The sequence below is a fragment of the Humulus lupulus genome, chromosome X, assembly GCF_963169125.1.
Source record: "Humulus lupulus chromosome X, drHumLupu1.1, whole genome shotgun sequence".
NCBI classification, from domain to species: domain Eukaryota; kingdom Viridiplantae; phylum Streptophyta; class Magnoliopsida; order Rosales; family Cannabaceae; genus Humulus; species Humulus lupulus.
Genome location: NC_084802.1, coordinates 35,508,406 through 35,532,843, shown reverse-complemented (window position 1 = coordinate 35,532,843; position 24,438 = coordinate 35,508,406).

Genomic DNA, 24,438 nt, shown 5'->3' with positions numbered 1-24,438 from the left:
CGACATCTGAAAGATGAGATTGAAACTCTCATTAGAGCATGACCTTTGGCCAGTACGCTCGAAATTGGGTAGTCCCTAATCAGCCCGCGGGACCAAACCCTCCAGTTTCCGAAGCTCCAGTAAGTCAAATCGGAGCTCAAAAAAATCAAGTCGACCCTCCTCCGATAGTAGGTAGAGATATAACTACCATTTCAGGAGGATCTCACTTGGCAGGCACAAGCAATGGGGCCTAGAAGAGGTACATTAACGAATTGAAGTCCCATAACGGAGTGGAGTTCATCCCAGAGTAGCGGTTGTCGAAACAACAACGATTGGAAAAGTAACCAATCATTTTCACGGAAGAGGATGCTAGCCACGTCCAGTTCCCACATAATGATCCATTGGTCATAACCATTCAGCTCGTCAACCGGAGGGTCCGGAGGACACTGGTAGATAATGGAGGTTTTGTGAATCTACTTTTCAGGTCCACCTTGGAAAAAATGGGGTTGTATGTAGCTAGTTTAAAGGCGACCTCAATGACTCTGTACGGGTTTTCTAGTGAAGGGTCGACAGCCATCGGGATGATCGAATTGGTAGTGACATTGGGAGAAGACTCGCGAACTGTTTCCAAGTTACTTGAGTTCGTGGTAATCGATTGCCAGTTGCGTACAATACGATTTTAGGCCGACCTGCGCTGATGGCGTTTGAAGCCATAACCTTTATCTGCCACCTAGCAATGAAATTCCCCTCAGCTGTGGGAATATGCACTGTCAGAGGTGATCAGATCGCTGCCAGAGAATGCTATAAAATTTCTATGAAGGGAAAATCACAACCTGGGCAGCAAGCTAAGGTCATAAATAACGGAGGTGAGTAGTCCTAGGAAGTAGAAGTTACTTATGGGACAGAAGAACCTCAACAAGCAAAGGATAGTGACGTTGCCCCACGTGATGACATTGACCCACGAATGGAGGAAGATAGGTGAGAACTCCAAGACATAGAGGAGCTTGAGGAACTAAACATTGACCCAAAAGAAGCTTCAAGAGTCATAAAGGTTGGGAAGAATCTGGATGATGAAAGGAAGAAGGAGCTAGTCAATTTCTTACAAGAGAATCTGGACGTTTTTGCCTAGTCACATGAAGATATGGTGGGAATAAGCCCGAGTGTAATCATGCACACTTTAAATTTGGACAAGAATGTGCCTGCAAAATCCCAAAAATGGAGACGCTTGGGAACGGTTCGAGTTGAAGCTCTTGAGGAAGAAGTAGCTCGACTATTAAAGTGCGGGTTTATCCGTGAAGCAAAATACCCGATCTGGGTCGCCAATCCCATCCTGGTCCCAAAGCCAAATAAAAAATGGAGGACCTACATTGACTTCTTCGATTTGAACAAAGCTTGTCCCAAAGATTGTTTCCCACTACTAAGGATTGATTAGTTGGTAGATGCCACGGCAGGTCACGAGCTCATGTCCTTCAAGGATGCGTATTCTGGATATAACCAGATCATAATGAATCCTGTGGACCAGGAACATACTAGCTACATGACCCCAAATAATGTATATTGTTATAAAGTTATGCCATTCGGGCTGAAGAATGCCGGAGCAACATATCAGCGCTTGGTCAACATGATGTTCACTAATCAGATCGGGAGAAATATGGAAGTGTATGTCGATGATATGCTTGTCAAATCAAAGATTGCCGATAACCATGTAGCCGATCTAGAAGAATGTTTTGGAATCTTAAGGAGGTATGACATGAAGATGAATCCTCAGAAGTGCACTTTCGAAGTGGCATCTGGAAAATTTATGGGTTTTATAGTCAACACGAGGGGGATACAAGAAAATCCTGAGAAAATTAGATCATTGTTAGAAATGCCCTCGCTCAGGTCGCATAAAGAAGTTCAAAGCCTGACTGGAATGGTAGCAGCTTTGAATCATTTCATTTCAAAATCTACTGACAAGTGCCTGCCATTTTACAACTTGCTCAGAGGAAACAAAAAATTTGAGTGGACTGAGGAGTGCGAACAGGCGTTCCTTGACCTAAAAATGCAGCTGGCCGATCCCCCAGTGTTATCTAAGCCTATAGCTAGAGAACCTTTATTCCTTTATCTGGTCGTGACAGAAATTGCAGCCAGTGCCATATTAGTTCGAGAAGAAGATTGTGCTAAAAAACCAATATATTATATAAGCAAGAGACTTCTCGGAGCTGAATCACGATATCCATTGATAGGGAAACTGACATTCTGTTTGATATTGGCTTCTAGGAAGCTCCGACCATATTTCCAGCCCCATTCAATCAATGTCATGACCGACCAACCTTTAAGGTAGGTTTTGCAAAAACCCGAAATGTCGGGATGTCTGTTAAAATGGGCTATCGAACTTAGCCAGTTTGAGATATTGTACATACCATGAACCTCTATCAAAAGTCAGGCCCTTGCTAATTTTATGGCTGAATGCACCGGGTTTCAAAAGGAGCTCTTGAAGAAGTCAGTGCAGGAGTTATAGAAAATATTCATAGATGGATCATCAAACGAGAATGGATTGGGAGCTGGGATCATTTTAATCTCACCAGAAGGGCATAAATTTCATACAGCTCTGAGATTCAGATTCGAAGCATCCAACAACGAAGCTGAATATGAGGCCTTACTAGGTGGGCTGAGAGTGGCAAGGGAGCTCAAGGAAAAAGCCGTCCAATGCTACAATGATTCACAACTCATGATATATCAGGTATTGGGAGAATATCAAGCTTGAGGTACCAAGATGGCGGCCTACCTAGCTAAGGTGAAGGGAGAACTGTTTGAATTTGAGTACATTTTTTTTGAACAGATACCTTGCGAGCAAAATTCAAATGCTGACACCTTGGCACGAATTGCCACCACAAAAGAAGCTGAGACATTGAATGCAATGCTAGTGGAGTTATTGGAGAATTCGAGTGTAAAAAAAATGATAGAAGTCGAAGTGATCAACACAACATCGACCTGGATGACTCCCATAATGGAATACCTCAAAACAGGAAGGCTACCTGATGATAGAAAGGAGCAAGAAAAATACTTTATCAAGCTCTGCAGTATGTAATAGTGGATGGGACCTTGTACCAATGTGGTCATTCATTGCCTCTCCTATGATGTGTTCTGCCCGAGGAAGCTAAAACCATTTTACAAGAAGTGCACGAAGGCTTTTGTGGAGATCATGCTGGGGGGAAAAACCTAGCACTGAAAATACTGAGGCAGGGCTATTTTTGGGGATTTTGGGAAAGAAGGGAAGTTTTGGAAATTTAGAAAAATGAAATTTTTAAATGCAAAGGTGGTGCAGTTTGAAATTTGGCCATCTTATTTATACGTAAATTGTGGAAATTAATATGAGCCGTCCAGTTGGGTTAATTTAAGATCCAAGGGCCAAGATTAAATAGACCAAATGGTAGCAAAAAGGTGACAAGACAATTATTGCAATCCTCGAAACCCGAACGGATGCCAATTGTGGTACACCACGTGTCCAGTACTCAAGTAGTGGGCAGGCGTGGTTTAATGTAACAGAAGTCTAAAAGCCCCTACTGTGTAGGTCAGAAAGTGACGACGCCATACATGAGCAGGAGCTTGGGGGGCAAATGTTGTACCCTAATTTTAGTCCGATTTCATTCACCCAGCTCGAGTACAGCTGGCAAATAAATATACAGAGAAATAACCAAGGGAATGATATCTGCTTATTATCCACGTGGACAACTCAAGTTTCACGTGGTCATGCATGGTGTTAGGCGTCCTGGGTTTAACCCGAACTAAGGATGCAATGGCTATGAAGCCCGAGCTCAGAATGATCAAGTGGCTGTTGAAGCACAAGCTTGGAGGAGATATCCAACTCGTGGTAATTCTAGTATATTGCCTACTCAAGGATCCCCGGAGACTCGGGATCCCCTTATACGTTTATTTATGACCAGGCTGCCATATTTAATATCCTAGATATTAGGAGTACATTTACTTTGTGATTAAATCATATCCCAATATAAAGGGGAATTATTTGTATTAAATGTAATAATTATGTAAATGCGTGATTGACTCACGTGGTTACCCAAACTTGTCCATGAAATTCCCTTATAAATATTGGGAATATTGGACAGGAAAAGGGACCATTATTCTGTAATACAAAAACTCTGCCAAAATAGAGAGAGAAACAACTATAATTTTGACTCGTGGACTAGGTGGATTTTAACCACCGAACCATGTAAAAATTGTGTTCTTGAGTGAATTCATTTTATTCTTCATTACGGTTTAATAAGCACCAATCTGCCATATTATTTCTTAATACACTGTTGGCGAAAAACCGCATCAACAACTTTATAACAATAAAGCGTCCATTGATACAATCATTACATACAAATTAACTCTCTAATAATGGTTCATAATTAACTAGAAATAGAATTACCGTTTTACCCTTTTAATTATATCTTGTTTCCTTAAGTACCATTGACTTTACTAGTGAAGGTTAATTCATAACTAAATTATGAATTTGAGCTTAATAACCTTTCAGTCCCTAAAGTCAACCCTTAAGATAACCATTATTCAATCTCTTACGAGAATGTATAGATTCCATATCTGTATACTATGTCCCCAGCCATTTACATTAATGAGTTCCCAAAACAAAACTTTCTAGCCTGATCATTCTGACAAACCCTAACGAGTGAATCAAAGAACTCATATAACATAAACAGGAGTTCATAGTAACTTCAGGATTAAGATCTATTTGTATATGATCATCAGTTGATATATTTAATTAATACTTCAAAACGGTATTTAACTAAGTATTAATAAACATATCTGGTCCAGTTGTATATTTTCTCTAATATATACAGTACCTCCACTAAAGTGTCCTACTACACTAGTAATCCGGATCTAGATCACATGTATTCATAATACTAGTGGACCGTAGTTTCAGTAATTAATCTAAGGATTCCATAACTTTATTTTACTGCGAACTATTCAAGTTCATTTATTGTAATGCCCCGGATTCCCTAATGTGGTTTAACGGCTGGATTTGTAGGATGGGAGGGCCATAATTGTTTAATTATGCCATTTAATGTGTTTATGCATGTTTATGAGAATTATATTATAATATAATGTTAATTGTATGCATGTCGATGATATGTGTTGAGCCCACATTATGATGTGGGTTTGTTCGAGCTATTCGACATGAGACGATCGTAGATTATTGATTAGTGGTTTAGTCACAACAGGTTTAAGTGTCGGGACTTGGGTTGAGTCTCGGGGTGATTTTGATGATTAGAGCGTTACCGGGTGATAAAGGGTAACGGGATGTGAATTATTGCTGTTTATGATTATTGAGAATAGCGGGAATTGGAGAGCGTTAATTATGATTAACGAGATAGGAGGGAAGTACCAGATATGCCCTTGGGAGCCTTTAGAAAGTATTAAATTGACCTAGGGGTAAAATGGACATTTCACCCCTAGGATAGATATAACACTTGATGACTGAAGAAAGTGGTGGAAAACAGAGTATACTTTAGAGTTCTCCCGTACCTTCTTCTCCTCACTGTTCTTTGTGGTTTTTGAATCAATTTTGAGGATTCAAGCTTAGGAAGCAAGCCTTGGGAGATTGGGAGTGTGTTCCACCATTGAAGACCATCATAAGCCAAGCTTTGGGTAAGTTTCTAACCATGGTTTTCTTTGGTTTGCTCTGTTTTGGTTTTGTTTTGCAGCTGAGTTTTCTAGGGTGAATTCATGGTTTTGTTGGGAGTTTTGGCTAGGGTTCCCATGCTTGTGATGTTTGGGGTGTGTTAGGATGGTTTTTGGGTTTATTTGGCATCAAGAATAGGCTTTGGAAGCTTGGGAATCGAGTTAGAATCGAAGAAGTTGAAGAAGGTCGGTTCAGGGGTGTTTGGGCCTGGAGGTAGCGCTACAGCGCCCACCCTAGGGCGCTATAGCGCTCCTTAGGAGGCTTTCTGGCGCTTGGGAGGTTCTGTGTAGAGTGCTGTGGCGCTAGGGGTTGAGCGCTGTAGCGCTACCCTGTTCCTTCCAAACCCCGTTTTGAGTGTTTTTAAGGGGTTTTGACATGGGTTTCAATCCTTAAGGCCCGGGATCGAATCTACTCACCGCGTGGGCATGTTTCGAGGTCCCGAGGGTGGTGCTTAGGTTAAGACCCTATTGTTGTGGATTCTCATTATTGAGGTTATAATTGGTTGTGATTAGGTAACCGCTAAGGAACTAAAAGACCGATCGTTCTCAGGTGTCGTCTTTATCATACTTCTCACTCGAACTTGAGGTAAGAAAACAGTGTATGGATACAGTTGCACCCTGTACAGGTATATGACATGCATGGTTTGACATTGAGGCATGTTGGTTGATATATGTGGACATGGATTGCATATTAAATGCTAGTGAACGCTGATTACCTGTTTGAGACACTGACTAGTCAGGGACTGACTCTAAAGTCGATAATCACGCATTGAATGGCTCTATGGCATTAATGCGGGACCGACCCTAAGGTCGAAGAACTTATAAGCGCTTGCCTGGTCTACGACCAGGAGACTATAGCCAAGGTATATGACCCCGGTGGCCGTTAGTCACGTGGCTAAGGGATGTTGTCCATAGCTTCGACTCTAGAGTCGTGAGGAAGGCTATGTTGGTGACTAATCACCATGCACCTGTCCTGGTTGAACGTATGAAAGAATCACCTAACCGTTAAGCCCTGGTGATCCTATCGTCACATGGCTAGAGAGAGCGATGCTCATTATCGTGACTTCTGGTTAATGTCACCTATTTACTGGACTGATAGTCCTGAATGGTTATTATGATCGCTGTTGATATTATACCATGTTTTATTGTGTTTTCTTGCTGGGCCTTGGCTCATGGGTGCTACGTGGTGTAGGTAAAGGGAAGGAAAAACTTAACCAGCCCTGAGTGGATAGCTTGGGCGACGTTGTGTACATACAGGGCCGCTTGACCGCCACGGTCAAGGAGTTCTCAGAGGGACTAGGAGTTTACCCTATTTTTGCCGCTTAGGCTGGCGGGGATTGTAAAATTTGGAACTGTAGCGACTACTTTGTATTACGAACTACTTGTAAACATTTTGAAAGGCTCATGAGCAGTTTATTTACTTAATGAAATGTACCCTTTCCTTTTTACTGGTTTTCTACCTTAACCCGATATTAACACTTAGATCACGTTTTTAACCAAAGGACTCGGGTAGCGGGTCAAATTTCCAGTTCACCGTTCACCGTAACTGTTCTGGGGTAACCAGGGCGTTACATTTATCTTAAACACAATCCTCCCGTACCAATACGTGGTTGAGATCACATATATGAACTTAGGAATTTTTCTGATATTTACTTAATACTATCACATAATAATATAGTTCATAAAATATATGCATAAAAAATTCAATTTATTTATTTATTTCTTAAAACAATGTCTACTACATACACTTTCAGGGTACAATCCCCAATAGCTCAAACTTGCTAGATTTAATACATAGTGATTTGTGTGAAATGAATGACATGTTGACTAGAGGAGGAAATAGATACTTCATGACTTTTATAGATGATTGCTCTAGATATACTTATGTGTATTTGCTTAAGAGTAAGGATGAGGCATTTAATGCATTTAAAATCTATAAAGCTGAAGTAGAAAATCAATTGGAAAGGAAAATAAAGACTCTTAGAAGTGATAGAGGTGGTGAATACTTTTCAAATGATTTCAATGTGTTTTGTGAACAACATGGCATTATACATGAATGCACTGAACCATACACTCAACAAAAAAATGGAATAGCTGAAAGAAAGAATATGACTTATCTGGAGATGATTAACTCTATGCTTTTACAAGCTAAATTGTGTTATAATTTGTGGGGGTGAAGCTTTGCTTGTTACGTTACATATATTGAATCGAATTCCTATGAAAAAGAACAATGAATCTCCATATGAGTCATGGAGAGGAAAGAAGCCTAACCTAGGCTATCTTAAAGTGTGGGGGTGCCTTGCTTATTGCAAGAGCATGGAGCCTAAAAGGACCAAGTTGGGTCCAATGACTGTAAAGTGTGCATTTGTTGGCTATGCCTCAAATAGCAAGGCCTATAGGCTATTATACTTGGAGTCTAATGTGATAATTGAATCAAGAAAGTAGAGGTCCTTGAGAATACGTTATATTGTGATAGCAATTCTCAAGAACCCACAAGTGTTGGAGAATCTCTTAAAGAGAAAGATCCAAAGGTTGATGAGAAACCTATATTGCTTCGGAGAAGCCAAAGGCTTAAAGAGTTGGGATCAAATGAGACATCTCAAGTGGAGACACTCTACCTAGTAGAGGGAAACCTTAAAGAAGTCACATGGAAATTTTCTATGGCTTTTCAAGTTGAGGATGATTCCAAAAAATTCCAAGAAGCAATGCCTTTGAGAGACTCCGCTTTTTGGAAAGAGACAATAAATGATGAGATGGATTCAATTATTTCAAACCACACATTGGAATTGGTAGACCTTCCACATGGTTCAAAACCAATTGGGAGCAAGTGGGTATTTCAGAGGAAATATCACACCGATTACACATTACAAACCTTCAAGGCAAGACTAGTAGCCAAAGGGTTCAAACAAAAGGAAGGAATCGATTATTTTGACACATATGCACCGGTTGTTAGGACAGTCATAATAAGAGTACTATTTGCCTTATCATCAATATATAATGTTTATGTTCATCAAATGGATGCCAAAACGACATTCTTAAATGGAGATCTCAATAAGGAGATTTATATGGAACAATCAGAGGGTTTTGTTTTAAGGGAAAATGAACATAAAATGTGTAGGCTTATTAAATCAGTAAATGATTTAAAGCAAGCACCGAAAAATGGCATGAGAAATTTGATAAAGCCATAATTTTGGATGGGTTTAGACACAATAATGTGGACAAATGCTTATACTCTAAGACTTGTGATGACTATGTCATCTTGGTGTGTCTATATGATGATGGTATGTTGATTTTGAGTAATGCTATGAAAGGCATAATAGAAACGAAGAGGATTTTATCTTCCACTTTCAAGATGAAAGACCACGGAGAGGTTGATACCATCTTGGGAATAAAAGTGAGAATAAATAGTGGGGGTTATGCCTTAAGTCAAGAACACTATGTTGAGAAAGTGCTTGACAAGTTTAGTCATATCAAAATCAAAGAGGCAAATACACCATTTGATTTAAGCATAAAGCTTGAAAAAAATAATGGTAGAGCAGTGGCTCAACTTGAGTATGTAAGTGCATTAGGGAGTCTAATGTACATCGCTCATTGTACAAGAGCGGATATTGCATATGCGGTTAGTAAACTAAGTAGGTTTACTATCAATCCAATTATGGAACATTGGAAAGAGATTGAGAGAGTTCTAGGGTACCTTAAAAGGACCAAGCAGCTAGGTCTCCAATATTCAAAGTTCCCGAAGATACTTGAAGGATATTTCGATGCAAGTTGGATATCGAGTGTATGAGATAATCTCTCTACAAGTGGTTGGGTGTTTATGCTCGGAGGAGGAGTGGTTTCTTGGGGTTCTAAGAAACAAACATGTATTTCACACTCAACCATAGACGTCGAGTTTATAGCTCTAGTGGTAACAAGCATAGAGGCTGAGTGGCTTAGGGATCTCATGTTGGAGATCCCAATTTCTGCAGATGAGGTATTGATGAACTCAATACTTTGTGATAGTCAAGCCACACTAGATAGAGTCTATAATGATATATATAATGTGAAGTCTAGACATATAAGTCTAAGACATGAGTATGTAAGACAATTGATTCGTGGAGGAATCATATCGATCTCATATGTTAAGACAAGTGAGAACTTAGCGGATTCATTTACAAAACCTCTTGCGAAGAGGTTAGTAAGTTTCACTTCAAAAGAGATGGGACAAAAAATCCTAGAATAATATATTCACCAATGGTGGCAACCCAACTCCAAACTTGTGAACATCAAGGGCAAGAGTTCAATGGGTAAGAACAAGTTATTGGGTGAATAGTTTCAACACTAACAAAGCCGTGAGTTCCATCCAAGGATGGTTAGTGTTGGTTGCTACCGAGTGAAGGTTAAGCCTAGGGCTTTTAATGAAGTTCAATTGTGTGCAACAAGCATCTCTACAAGTAGCAAATATGCTGTAAGAACTTCACCTATGTGAACTTAGAGGTGGTGCCACCTCTCATGGGAGTTGGAGTTTCTCCCCATAAAGTTCATGAATGGATGAGCACATGGCCATATGAGTGCTAAGTGAGAAAAGTGGGAGAATGAATGGCCAAGTGAAAGCGTGTGAGGTGTTACCGGTTTTTATTACTAAGGAGTACTTGGTTCAATCTTTAAGACACCAATGACTTCGATAAGACTTTGTAATACTTTCACTAAGGTAAAGTTCAAATCGAAAGATACTTTATTTTATGCATCAAAATTGTTAAGCTAAGAAAAGAGGAATATATTTAACCAAGTGGAGGAATGTTGAGATTGGTTAAATATAATGGTTAAGATGTTTACACGTTGAGGTGCAAAACACTCAACATTTTTCACTTAAGGAGAAGTGAAAACATGAGATTGTGTAGAAGACATCTAAATATGACTTTTATGGGTCTTAAGAGATACAATGAGGTATCCAAACATTCCCAAAAAGTTTGGGAGCATTTGGAGGTGTTTTGAGACAAGTCTTGGAGTGCCAAATCAGAGGCATCGATGATTTTTTGCCTCCTAGGAGGCGACACATCGCCTGGGCTATTACATGTGTCCGTACAATTTAACATACAATGCTTCAAATGATGTGTTTTAAATACTCTAATCCTTTTGGTTAGACTAATGATGATACCTACACTATAAATATGAGTTATTAGAGTTGTAAATCATGGATCACACTTTTTAACTCTCTCTCTCTCTAGCTCTCAAAGAAAAAAGTTTTCTCCAAGAAACTCATCAAGCTTTGCTTGACTTGCATGAGTTTTAAGGCTTGTTAAATCTCAAATATCATTCTACTTAGTTGAAGCTTCAAGCAATAAGGGAAGACTTTGAATAGAGATTTCGTACAACAATATTCTTATTGTGTATGCCTTAGAAGTTCCCCAAGTTTGAGGATTCAAGTTGCTCTAAATCAAAGGTTGTATCTGTCTATCCCTAACTTTGTTTTGTGTTACTCTATTGTGTTTTTCATTGTTAATATTGACGATTAAATGTTTCTCAATTCATCTTATCATCATTTAATCATTTAGTTTCTTATATTCAAGATTGACATTCATATTATGAACATGTTTATTTGATTATCAAGATTTGTATTCATACTTTGAATAAGGTTCCTCAGCATTCAGGGTTTCAAATATTGAACTATTCTCATTATTAATTCTTGATTTGCAAAGTGTAAAGTCATATATTCCCAACATTTTATGCATATATAATGGTAGGCATTAAAAGTAATAATTACTAGTTTTAAATTTGTAAATATTCAATTTTACAATTGTATATATATATTAAAAAAAAATACTCTACCACAATATTTGTTGTTCTAAACCAAACTAATATCTCAAACATTATGAATCAAAGAAATACACAAAGATTTGATTAAAAAAATTATACAAAACTTTCTAAATCAAAAGAAAAAAAATTGACTTCCTCCTTCAGACAGTTGTCGTTGCAATATGTCTAATGTCGCTCTAAAAGGTGATTAGAAATGTTTTAAATGAATAAAAAAAAAATAGAGTAATGATAGGAACACACTTAATTTACACATTGTTTTTGCACACTAACATGAGTCATTAGTACCAATCACCAAAATTAAAAAAAAAAAAGTGAGGGCCTCACTTAAAAATATTACATGATTGATAAAAACGACACATGATATTGTGCAAAAAGAGTGTGTAAATTGAGATTGTCCCTAGCATTACTCATAAAAATATTATACAAAATATTTATATTCAAAATTAATTTTTTTATTATTTACGTTTTAATCTTAAATTTTAAGCTTAATTTGAGAAGTGATACATTTAAAAATAATTTAATTTAATATAAATTGATAGATTTTTATTATCTACGTCAAAAGCCTATGATTGGTGCCACCCTGATGTAGAAACTTACGATAATCTTAGTTAATTATAAAATATTTAGACCTAATCAACAATTATATTACCACCTGTGGTGTTCTAAGATCAACAATCTTACTTATAGAGTGTTCCTGTTGACTTTTGTGGTCAAAAGGTTCTGATCGATGTCGATCTCACCCTAATGTAGTAGTTTATGGTAACTTGATTATTTATGGGGTATTTAGGACCTAATCAACGATTGGATCTTCATCCGCAGTCTTCCAAAATAAAAAATCTCACTTATAAAAAATGGTATTTTTCTCTGATCGATGTCGATCACACCCCAAAGTAATAGCTTATGAAAAAATTAGCTAAGTGCGGGGTTTATTTGGAGCTAATCCCGGTTGCCATCAACAATTTCCAAGGTCAATAATCATACTGTTGACCACGTTTTTGGCCAACGACGTGAGAACGTCAAAAACGATACAGCCTTCAAGAGAAATAAAACGACACAGACAGTCTTTAACAGAAAGTAAATAAAACACGCAATTTTTATAGTGGTTTAGCCCCAATATGTTGGTAATAGCCTAATCCACTTAGAGATTTTATTATATATTCACACTCAAGATCAGATGAACCTGTATAAACTGAGTTTCTTCAGTGTGAATTCTCAGAGTACAAAAGTTTCTCACGAAAAAGCTCTTTCTCTCTTTAGAAAACCCAGACCCCAATTATTCCAAAAGTCCTTTTCTGATCCCATAAGCTATGTATTTATAGGCTTAGGATCATACACTGATATCCCCTAGGATCGGGATATTTTATTATTCGTATTATATTTAAATTACAAAAAATATTCAAAATGCAACAGAACCCCCAATTTGTGTGAAGAATGAGAGATTCCCGCGTATGCCCAGACCGATTCTTGTTGAAGCCGTTTCTGGGAATTTGACGTAGTCTGTTCTACTTGGTTGATAAATATCATCTTCTGGTCGGCCATACCTCTACCGACCAGTCACGCACCTGGCTGGTAGGACACGCACTCCTCTGGTCTAACATGGCACTCTGGTCTAGATGCCATGTCCCTTGTCTAACATGGCACTCTGGTCTAGTATGCCATGTCTCTACCTGGACAGTCATGCACTTGCTGGTAGGACATGCAAGTGCTGGTTGGACATGTGCATGTTGGACATATGCACACACACCAGGCCTTTGTCACTCCTCGGACGCAGGGTGTCCGACCGGACACACTCAGCCTAGTACCATGTCAACCACGGTCCACTCAGACCAACCCACGCCTCTTCGCGGACACATGGCACGCACCCTCCCGATCCTTCTCCTCGGATGCCTCTCCTCGAGAATAGAGTGTTCGACCGAACACTTAAATTGCTTCTTGGATGTATCGTGTCCGATTGGACACACATTGGGCTCCTCAGGTGCACCTGGTTCGGACACAGAAGGATAGCATCATGCCAAGCCCAAACTCGCACCTCTCCTCCTCGGACACATGGTATTCGATCGGATACCTCATAACTCCTCACACACGCTGGCCACACATCTCCTCGGACACACCTTTAGCCCAAGTACATGCCTGGATGCATGCGGTTGGCCTTGCAGCTCCTCGGGCCTAAGGTGTCCGACTGGACACGCCCCTTAGCTCCTCTTTGGATGCTGGGCTCGGACGTAGACGGATAGGCACGCACACGCTTGGATGCTTCTCGGATGCATGGTGTCCAACCAGACACACATCAGGCTCCTCAGGTGCACTTGGCTTTGACATGCCAGTGTTGGGGAGCAAAGTCACTATTGGGTAGCAAAGTCATTCCTGGTCGGGTGCAAATTACTCGGTCGGTAATGACACCTCTCAAGCAGTCAAAACTTTTCATTGATGTATGAGGCTACTTCTAAGCCAGATCACCTGACCATTCCTTGCCACTTGTCATTTCTATTGCCACATCATCATTTTCAAATTTTGGGGATAACATTTGCCCCCCAAGTTTATTATATGATACTCCACATAATAAACTTTTTTCTCCACAGTTGACGGCATCATAAAAATTAACTGTTCATCTTCCCGCCATGCAGCAGACCACAACTTACAGACCACGATCACTACAAATAACTGTCCATGATCGTGGGGAGAAAAAATTGCCCAGGAATTCCAAGGGTCTAAATTTAAGTGGTAACTCCCACTTTTTTTCCTTTAAATAATCCTTACCCTCTCACATTCCCACTTATACAAACAAATCAACTTTTTTTTAAAAACCCTTCCCCTTCTTTCTTCTCTCTTGACCGAAACCACAAAGCTTCTCCTTCCTTGGCCGAAACTCCAAGGGAATCCAAGAGGAAGTTCTTCATTCCTTCAAGAAATCTCCAAGAAAATCAAGGGTTCTCCAAAGTTGGGTAAGTCTTCTCCTCCATGCTTTCATTTGTTGTTATTTTTTCAAAAATTTTCATGAAAAAAGCATGTTGTGGCCGAAACCCCATTGAGAGTTCTTTCTTGAATTTGCTCATGAATCATATAGATATAATGTGTTAGGTGACTATTTTGATGATGTTTGTATTATGGGTAACCCAACATTATCCTCAATTTCATAAGAATTTCAAGAAAAATAGGTCAATTTAGCATAAACCATGACTGTGGGTTTTGGGGTTTTTGATGGCATAGAGGGTTTCAAGAACATGGAAAAACTTTTCAACTTCTCTATTTTGATCTTGTGATTGTGTGTTTGGATGAGGAAACATGTTTATGCTAGGGAGTTTAAGATTTTATTTTCGGCTATAGGAGCATAGGGGTTTTTTGGTGAAGTTTGGGTATGAAAAATGGGGTATGTTTAAAGATATGGCCGATCGGCCACCATTTTTTCTGGGTAAACATGTGGTCTGGTCCGATCGGACCACATGTGCACTCCTTGGACCACATTTTCACCCCTCGGACCGTGTGGAACTCATCTCCTTGGACACTTGATGTCCGATCGGAGTCCTCGGTTTGTTGGCGCTGGCTCCTCGGGCGCATTCGGCTCGGACGCAGGGTGTCCGACCGGACACGCTCAGCCTGGCATCGCTCCAAGCATGGTCCGCTCGGATCATGTTCATGCCTCTTCTCGAACGTATGGTGTCCGATCGGACATTTGATTGGCATCTCGGATGGCTTGCTTGGATGCACACGGCTGGGGCACGCTTCTCCTCGGGCCTATGGTGTCCGACCGGACACACCCCTAGCCCTCGTACGCGCCTCGTCGGATGCTCTTCTTTAGATGTCGCGGATGCTCTTCTTTGCATGCCTAGGCACCCGATCGGATGCACAAGCCTTCTTGGCACTAGGCACAATTTTAAGACCAATCATGGTATACTCCATGCCATATGCATTTTGAACACTTTTAGAAAATGTTAAACACTTTTAGGCACCTTAAAGCACTAAAATTATTTTTTCCCATGCATGCTATATTTTTACCACTTAGATAAATTTTTCTAAGTATAAAAATAAATTTTGTTCTTGTCGAATTCTATCTGTATGGTTACTCACCTCCCCATTATTTATTTATTTTGTAGATGAATCGCTTTGAGTATAGGGGAGGTGACAACCATACGAACTCCGATACATACACCCCACAGTCTATCGAGACCCCTCAAAGCAGCGATTCCTCATCCGAATCTTCGATCAGTCATACTCTTGAGGATCGCCTACGCCGCTTTAAGCAAATCCTTCCCCGTTCAGCATTGTATTTCCTTCACGAGGAATAGTTTCTTCAACAAGATGCACCGTCGACGATGAGGGTGAAGAAATCTAATAGACTCCCCCAGGACCAAGATCCACAAGTTGCCCGCAGAGTGGTGCAAAAGGTGGTAGAACGCAGTGAGGCCTACACTGCAGCTCTTTCGAGATCACCTCTTCAGGTGTCGAAATCAAGTAACACTCCGAGATGAATTACTCAGGAGTTTGCCATCGAGGTCCAGCGCTTGGCCATCCAAAAACCACGGAAGGGACAAGAAGAAGCACCTTCCTGGTTCACTGCCCAGCCTTCAAAACTCAATCCCGCGACGTTCCACAAACACATCCAAGATTTGGGTTTGAGTGGGGTGAACGTGACATGCCCGGGCCCTCATCAGACAGCCAATAGGCCCGGCGGAGCATACTGCACCTGGTTCAGGCACCATATCCACGCAGGAGAGACACTCCCACTACACTCCTATTTCCGGTCTATAGCGGATTATTTCAACGTCTCTCCATTCCAGATTGCACCGAATGGGATCCAGGCATTGTTCGCGCTATATATTCTCTACTTTCTACAAGGTTGGGACGAGCCCACTCCTCATGAGGTACACTATTTGTTCGACTTCAGGACTAACCTTAACCACAAGAACACATGCTTCTTTCACCTCTTTCATAGGAAACAAGGGATTAAATACCTCTGCGGTATTGCGCACAAGTCGAACCCCGGGAAATACTATACAGAGTATTTCCTCACATCAGAAATTAGAGCCAACAACTTGGCCTTTACACATGCGGGTCCGTTCGAGCAACCCTTGCCTACTCAAGGGATGTTCAAGAGAGCAAAGGCGTTGGCTAAAATGAGTAACGAGGAGAAAGACGTGAAAATTTTGGTCACTGTAGATTACCTTCAGATGGTGGGTCTAATACCGTGTAACCAAAATATCACGGTGGAAAGTACTATTGAGGAGAACAACACGACTGATCAGTCCAATGCGGGCACTGAGGTGGTGACTGACCAGTTTTCTCCTGGGCCATCTCCACTTTCCCATAGACCTAGTGAGCTTGTCATTAGAGAGCCTCAGCCTGAGCCTCGGCACAGATCTGCTATTCCTGCTCAGTCCAGGAAAAGAAAAGCCATTCAGACTGAGAGGGACCTCAGTTCATCCTCGGATGACGAGGATGACTTCCTTGATTAGATTCTCAACTCAGGTCTGGTAGTCATAGGAATATGTTTGATAACTTGGTTATTTGGGACTAATAAAATTGTAGTAGTAACATACTTATCTACATTTTATTATATTTACATTTCTAACAATTTTGTGTTTTCCTCTTTTGCAGATCCAGATATGTTCAGGCAGTGCATCGCTCCTCTTGCTCCAAAGAGGAAATCTGGTGATGGAAGTGGCTCCACGCCCCCGAGGAAGGTTCTGAGGGTAGTTCTGCCTAGCCAAGGGAGACAGCCCGAGGGGTCGACTACACTCCCGCCGTTGACTCCTTCCTCGCTTCCTCCCTCTGCGAGCTTAACTCCTACCCGCTCGGCTAGCTCGAGTGAGGTCCTCAGCACTGCTAGTGGCCTCGGAAAAGAACTACTCGAGGAGATTGACCATGATACTTCAATGCTTCAAAGCTTCGAATCCCTTCCTCGACTTAGCGTTGAAGTCGTCTTAAGAAGAGGGCTTGCTCAATTGATGAATGTAAGTGTTTTATCTTAAGACAATTTGTTATTAATATTTTTACATGTAATAACCTCCCGTTTTTCATGTAGTCGCTTGTTACCATCAGTCACGCTCAGCTCCGAGCAGTTGATTATAAAGAGTTGATCAAGGTCCTAAATGATCAACTAGTGGATGCCCAAACTAAGGTTGAGACTCTAATTGTCTCGGAGAAAGACTCCAAGTCCAAGTTGGAGCCGGCAGAGAGGGCCGTGGCTGAATGGGATGAGTCTTTTAGGAGACTATCTGATGAGAATCAACAGCAAGTTCAAACCAACAAGTCCTTGACTGCTCAATTGGAGAAGCTGACCCATGAGAACGAGGAGTTAGCTCGCGAGAATGAGGGACTAATCAGGGAGAATGAAGAGCTGAAGCAGGAGAAGGAAGCCGATATAACCCGTTACGAGGAGGCTTGCTTCAGCTGCTTTTATCAGGTATGGAAGTTGAATAAACCTCTCAAGCTCGATTTTCTCACTGATGAGGTTTAGGCAGAGGAGCTTGCCAGATGTGAGGCAAGGGCTGCTGAGGAAGCTGAAAATCCTACTGGCGCTAAACCAGCCTCCTCTACACTATCATTTCGACCGGGGGGAGCAGCTGATGCCGAGGAGGGGGTTGATCAGCCTATTAGAGCAACCGACCAGTGATTCCCTATCCTACCAGCCTTGCACGACCAGTTGCTGCCTTACCAGTCTTATCATAGTTTATTTTGGTTTTTTATACCTTTGCTCATATGATTGAGCTGTTTGGCACTTGCACTCTACTTTTCTTTTTTAACTAGCTTGAAGCATTTAAGCCTCCTCATACTTAAGACATTGCAAGTTTATTGTGAATAGTAGAGTTTCTATATGCTCTCAATTTTCACATGAGTACTTAGTTTTCTAACTTAGAAATTCTACACATTTCATAAGTCCATACTAAATATACTTCCTCACGCTCTTATTGCTCTAACATTTTATGAGCATAACATTTATTATCACATGAATATCTGCTTCTAACTTAAAAAAATTTTAATAAAAAATTCCAAGTTACTTAAGCTTTGTCAAACAAGTTAGCTTAATGGCTTTTTTAGACTTCAAAAGTTTACAAGTCAGCCTAAAAACAGATATCTTTGCTCGTGCTCTTATTGCCTATGTTGAAGTGCACGCCAGTATACTTTATGTGCACGCTAGTATACCTTATGTGCCCCCCAAGTGATTGAGGGTTGAAAAATCCTTGATCACTTGCTATTTGACCGAATTTGTTCGAGCAGTGACTACTCGTGAAACACATAGAATATACAGACATATTTCAGTAGTTGACCACTACAAAAACATGCAACTATTTAAATGTTGGTCATTCATCTCATGGATACCGACCAGTTAAACACTGCCCGGTATATATGTATATGTATTTTTAGAAGACCTGTTTTAAATCATAATGACAGTTGAACACTGCCAAGCAAGAATAATCAACACATATGCAAAATTTGTAGCAAGATTCGACCACCCTGCGCGTGATCTCTTTTATTACTCGTAATAATAAATGACAAAACGTGTCTAACAACGAGTTTCAAACAAAATAACATTGTTCAAAATAACATGTCTGGTAGCCAGTTCACAAACAAAAACTTAAATAACAAGTGGAGCACTTGATACAAAGCTACAACTCTGTAAGCAGTATTCATTGATAATATTTCCTCAAGTGCTCGCCATTCCAGTAATTCCTGATCAGCTCTCCATTTAACTGAGCAAGCTTGTAGGTGCCGGGGGGAAAGACTTGCTCAATTTGATATGGTCCTTCCCAGTTTGGTCCTAGTACACCAGCTGTTGGGTCTCTGACAAACACCTTTCTGAGGACCAAATCTCCGACCTGGAACTTTCGATCTCGGACTTTGGAATTGAAGTAGCGCGCCACTTTTTGCTGGTGAGCAGCAACTCTCAGGTTTGCCTCCTCTCTTCTCTCCTCGAGGAAGTCCAAGGATTCTGCTAGCAATTGATGATTCTCCTCTTGGTTGTACATGGTCCTTCTATGAGATGGTGGATCTATCTCCACAGGTAACATGGCTTCATACCCATATGCCAAAGAAAATGGGGTATGTCCAGTTGCTGTCCGGGCAGTAGTCTTGTATGACCAAAGGACTTCTGGTAATTCTTCCACCCAAGCACCCTTAGCTCGCTCCAGGCGCTTTTTCAGAGTGTCCTTCAGTGTCTTGTTTACGGCTTCAACTTGCCCATTGGCTTGTGGATGGGCTACCGAGGAGAAACTTTTTGTGATGCCATGCCGAGTGCAAAAATCGGTAAATATGTCGCTGTCAAATTGGGTGCCGTTGTCAGACACTATCTTCTTAGGCAGACCATAGCAACATATTACGTTCTTAACTACAAAGTCCAACACTTTCTTCGATGTGATCGTGGCTAATGGTTCGGCCTCAGTCCACTTAGTGAAATAATCTACTGCAACCACTGCAAACTGCACTCCTCCTTTCCCTTTGGGCAATTTCCTGATCAGATCAATACCCCACACTGCAAAAGGCCATGGACTTTGCATTTGCTTCAAAACATTTGGGGGCGCTCTGGGCACTTTAGAAAATCTTTGGCACTTGTCACACCTCTTCACATATTCCATAGAGTCCTCGTTCATTGTAGGCCAGAAAAATCCTTGCCGCAAGATCTTTTTAGATAGACTCTGCCCCCCAGCATGATCTCCACAGAACCCTTCATGCACTTCAGATAATAAATTCTTTGATTGGTCGGGTGTTATGCACCTGAGTAGAGGTAGGGAATACCCTCTTCTATACAACACCCCATCCATCATGGTGTACCTAGCAGCTTGCCTCATAATCTTCCTTGCTTCATTATGATCATCTGGGAGGGTTCCTTGCTCAAGATAAGCTATGATGGGAGTCATCCAGGTGTCAGCTATCGTGATTGGCATGGTTTCTTGTTTATCAATGCTCGGCTCCGCCAAGTATTCTACTGGTACTATATTCAGAGTTTCGGCATCTTTTGCACTAGTTAGCTTTGCTAGAGCATCTGCATTAGAGTTCTGATCTCGTGGTACTAGCTTGATGGTATACTCCTCGAACTGTGCTAGCAGATCTTTGGTCTTATTTAAGTATGCCACCATGCGTAGGCCCCTTGCCTGGTATTCCCCCAAGACTTGGTAGACCACCAATTGGGAATCGCTATTTACTTCCATCGACCGGGCACGTACATCTCTAGCTAGTCGCAAGCCTGCTAGGAGGGCTTCATACTCCGCCTCATTATTAGATGCATTGAATCTGAACCTCAGTGCACAATGAATTCGATGCTTCTCTGGTGTGACTAATATAATTCCAGCTCCTGAATGATATTCATTTGACGACGCATCGACAACAAGTTGCCAAGTAGAAAGTTCATCTTTCTGCCCAGTGGCACTCTCTTGTTGGTCGGGAACATCAGCGATTCCGGCACATTCAACGATGAAATTTGCCAAAGCTTGACCCTTAATAGCAGTCCTTGGCTGGTACTTAATTTTTAATTGGCCTAACTCAACTGCCCATTTCAGTAGCCGACCAGATGACTCCGGCTTCTGTAGGACTTGGCGTAGAGGTTGGTCAGTAAAGACCTTAATGGGGTGTGCTTGGAAGTATGGCTGCAATTTTCGTGATGCGAGTACTAAGCAGTAAGCCAACTTCTCAATCACGGGATACCGGGACTCTGCTCCTATTAGTCGCTTGCTAACATAGTACACCGGGTGCTGCACTCTATCCTCCTCTCGTACTAAGGCAACACTAACAGCATGCTCCGTGACTGCTAGGTACAAAAAGAGGTCCTCTCCATCGACTGACTTAGAAAGAACAGGAGGTTGGGCCAAATGCTCCTTTATGGCCTGGAAAGCTTGCTCACATTCTGCCGTCCACTCAAACTTCTTGCCTCCTCTAAGCAGGTTAAAAAACGGGTAACACTTGTCCGTTGATTTCGAAACGAACCTGCTTAGAGCTGCAATCTGCCCAATCAAGCTTTGTACATCCTTAATTCTAGCTGGAGACTTCATTTCTATGAGAGCCTTTATCTTTTCTGGGTTTGCTTCTATTCCTCGGGAGTTCACAATAAACCCAAGAAATTTTCCAGAACCCACTCCAAATGAGCACTTGAGGGGGTTTAACTTCATGCTGTACTTTCTCAGTATTGCGAAGCACTCTTCTAAGTCTCGCACGTGCCCTTCGGCTTCCTTTGACTTCACCAGCATATCGTCTACGTATACCTCCATGCTCTTGCCGATTAAGTCGTGAAACATACCATTCACCAAACACTGATAGGTAGCTTCTGCATTCTTCAGTCCGAAGGGCATGACCCTATAGTAGTATAGCCCTATATCTGTTCGGAAACTGGTATGCTCTTCATCAGGAGGATGCATGCTGATCTGGTTGTACCCCGAATATGCATCCATGAAGGACAATGTTTCATGACCAGAGGTTGCATCTACCAACTGGTCTATTCTTGGTAAGGGAAAGTAATCCTTTGGGCATGCTTTGTTCAGATCAGTAAAATCTACACAAGTCCTCCACTTTCCATTGGGTCTGGGCACCAGCACTGGGTTTGAAACCCAGGCAGGGTAGTATGCTTCCCTTATAAACCCATTCTCCTTTAACCGCTTTACCTCCTCCTTAAGAGCTTTTGCTCAATCTTTGTTAAGCAATCTCCTCTTCTGCTGCACTGCTGGATAGCTTTCATCCGCGTTGAGCACGTGGCTGATCACAGTTGGTGAGATACCCACCATATCCTTGTGAGACCAGGAGAAGACATCTTGATTCCTTCGCAAGAATTCTATCAGCTGTGCTCTCACCTCTGCTTTCAACTTTTGTCCAATTTTGACCCCTCTCGTCGGGTCATTCTCATCTATAAGGACCTCCTCTAACTCCTCTGACGGTCCCACATCACTTTCATAATCCCCAAAGCGAGGATCAAAGTCCCTTCCCTCGCTTTGGGCAACACCTTATTTGGTGACTTCATCACCGGATGGGGTCTTCTGCTCTTTTAAACCAAGAGTGCTCTCTTGGCCAAACTCCTCTAACATCTCTTCCTGGTCGGTTACAACTGCAAAACTTCGGTCGACATCCATCTCGTCCACCTCCTCTCTCTCAACACATACAATCATGTTGCTCTCCTTGGCCCCCTTCCTTGCCTTAGCTACCGAGGCATTATAGCACTCCCTAGCCTCCCTCTGGTCTCCTTGGACACAGCCTATGCCAGCACTGGTCGGGAACTTCATGGAAAGGTGCCAGATTGAAACTATTGCATGTAAGTTTGTGAGCAGTGGTCGTCCAATAACCACATTGTAGGCAGACAGGCAATCAACAATCAAGAACTCGGTCTTTACGGTTTCATGTTTGGGAGCTTCCTCCGTCGTGACTGGAAACTTGATTGTCCCAGCTGGTGACAATCCTTCTCCAGTAAACCCATAAATGACTTGAGAGCATGGATTCAAGTCATTGATAGATAGCTTCATCCTCTCGAAGGATGACTTATAAATAATGTTCACAGAGCTCCCTGTATCGACCAGACATCTCTTCACATTCATATTAGCAATTTGGACTGTCACAACAAGAGGGTCATTGTGAGGATACCTCACGTGTTGAGCATCTTCTTCAGTGAAAGTGAGGGACTCACTTTCATATCTTGGGTTCTTTGGTGGTCGTTCCTCCACTGTCATAATTTCAGAGGTGGATGCTGCATCCAATTCGTGACGAAGGGTGCGAGCATACCTCTCCCTCGCCTTGTTGCTATCTCCAGAAAGATGTGGTCCTCCACATATGGTATCTAGTGTGAAGTCCACAGGTTCAGGTTGCAAAGGTGGGGATCGTTGCCGCTTGAACCCAAGATTGTTATTGCTCCCCTCTCCTTGGGTCTTCTCTGCTCGATACTTTTTTAGCTTCCCCGACTGGAGGAGAAACTCTATCTCATCTTTGAGATGATTACACTCATTCGTATTGTGACCATAGTCTCCATGGAAGCGACAGAACTTGTTCATATCTCTCTTACTCATCTCCTTCTTGATTGGTGGGGGTTTCCGGTAAGGGACCTCTTGATGACTGGCCAAATAGATCTCCGCTCGGCTCGCCGACAGAGTGGTGTAGTTGGTGAATCGAGGTTCATACTTAGTTGGCTTGTCGTTTGGTCCCGACTTAGCCTTCTTCTCATTGTGGCGGTCAGACCCGTTATTCCCACGTTTCTTACCGCCATTTTGATCATTTCCACCATTCTTGGGGGGATCAGTTGATCCACTCGGTTTGTTCAACCCATTCTATCCCTTCTCAATTGCATCATCCAACTTCATGTACTTGTGCGCTTGGTCTAAAAGCTGTTGTAAAGTTGAAATTGGGTGGCGATGGATGCTGTCCCACAAAGGACTTCGGCAGATAATGCCGGAAGAAATTGCCACCATCTTCCCCTCATCTCCAACTGCATTAGCTCGATTAGCTTCTCTCATGAACCTTTGTATGTAGTTCTTGAGGGACTCATCTTTCCCTTGCTTAATATCTGCCAAGTGATTGGCATACACAGGAGGGGTTCGAGCAGCACTAAACTGCCTGCAAAACTCCTTTCTAAAACTTTCCCAAGAAGTGATGGAACTTCCAATACCACTCTTGGGCAGTGTCTGACAATGTGGTGGGGAAGACTCTGCAGCGATAGTCATCACTCACCCCAAGCAGCTCCATCTGATCTTCGAACTTCCCAACGTGCCTAATCGGGTCTGCCTCTTCTGTATAAACTGGAAGTACCGGTGCTTTGTATTTTGCTGGTGGTTGAGCTGCTCTAATTCGAGCACAAAAAGGGTTGCCACTCCTGTGGTCCACTGGATCAATCGTAGCTGGTCGTTTTGACAGACTCTGGACCGCTGCTGTCAAAGCATCAAGCTGGGCCTGGGGCCACTACTAGGGACTCATTTTCGGGACCGCTTGGTTGGGTGTTCCTATCCGGCGAACCATCATCGAGTATTTCTACTCGACTGGTAGGACGGATTGGCTCTTGCCCTTCGACCGAGACGGTCCTTCTCC